Below are 1373 nucleotides of genomic sequence, written 5' to 3' on the forward strand. Positions count from 1 at the left end.
GTGTTGAGATTACAGGTGTGAGCCATCATACCTGGCCAGCATTTGAAAGAATAAAAATCACTATGGGATTAAGTAAACTCAATTGTATTTAGAATTTATCATTCTTTTCCATAGATGTTATCATGAATAATTACAATTGCAAAATACATGTAACTTTGTATGTTCCTTATTTTGCATTATAGCCAAATAAAATTGTGTACTGCAATAGCTCCCATAATCACTACTTTTGATAACTGAATACTGTCTGTAGTAGGTACATATTTAATAATTTGACTTTCAGTTTGGTTTCCAAGTTTTGTTTTTTTTGTTTTTGAGGCAGCATCTCTTGTCATCTAGTGGTACAATCATAACTCACTGCAGACCTCCTGGACTCAAGCCCTCCCGCCCCATCCTCTCAAGTAGCTGGTCAGACACGTCTTTATTTATTTATTTTTTTTGAGCGCAGTTTCACTCTTGTTGCCCAGACTGGATGGAGTGCAATGGCGCAATCTCGGCTCACTGCAACCTCCAGCTCCCAGGTTCAAGTGATTCTCCTGCCTCAGCCTCCCAAGTAGCTGGGATTACAGGTGCCCGCCACTACGCCTGGCTAATTTTTATATTTTTAGTAGAGACGGGTTTTCACCATTTTGGCCAGGCTCGAACTCTTGACCACATATGATCCACCCACCTCTGCCTCCCAAAGTGCTGGGATTACAGACATGAGCCACCACACCCAGCTGGTTTGAATCCTTTCTTAAAGAAAATAAAAAAATAGGTCAGGCATAGTGGCGCACACTTGCAATCCCAACACTTTGGGAGGCCAGGGCAGGAGGACTGATTAAGCCCAGGAGTACGAGACCAGCCTGGGCAACATAGCAGAACCCTTTCTCTACCAAAAAACAAACAAACAAACAAACAAAAAACAAAAAAAACAAAAAAACTCACAAACAACAATGCTAAAGAACGCGAACGAGATATAATGAATAAAAACAAAAATAGAGAAAACAAAACTAAACCAAATAGGGGGGTTGCTTCTTGGAAAAAGTAAATCAGAAACATTGATAAAACCAGGACGAATTAATGACAGGAAGAGGAAACACACTTTAATATTAGAAATGAGAAAGGAAGTGGGATTTCAAATAGTTAAAACCATATCCTACCCCAAATAGAACTACTTTTGCTTCAGGAAAGGAAAGTTTCTAACAAGAAAGCTGTAAGTGCAACCAAGTAAAAACTTGGGTTAGTAAAGAAAATGATTGTCTTAATAGATGTTGTAAATTACAAAACTAAATAATTCTCTTTAAATATTCTAAAAAATAGAAATCGATTTTTTTTTTTTGAGACAGCTTCGCTTGTTTCCCAGGCTGGATGCAACCTCCGCCTCCCAGGTACAA

The sequence above is a fragment of the Symphalangus syndactylus genome, chromosome 18 (assembly GCF_028878055.3).
Source record: "Symphalangus syndactylus isolate Jambi chromosome 18, NHGRI_mSymSyn1-v2.1_pri, whole genome shotgun sequence".
NCBI classification, from domain to species: Eukaryota; Metazoa; Chordata; class Mammalia; order Primates; family Hylobatidae; genus Symphalangus; species Symphalangus syndactylus.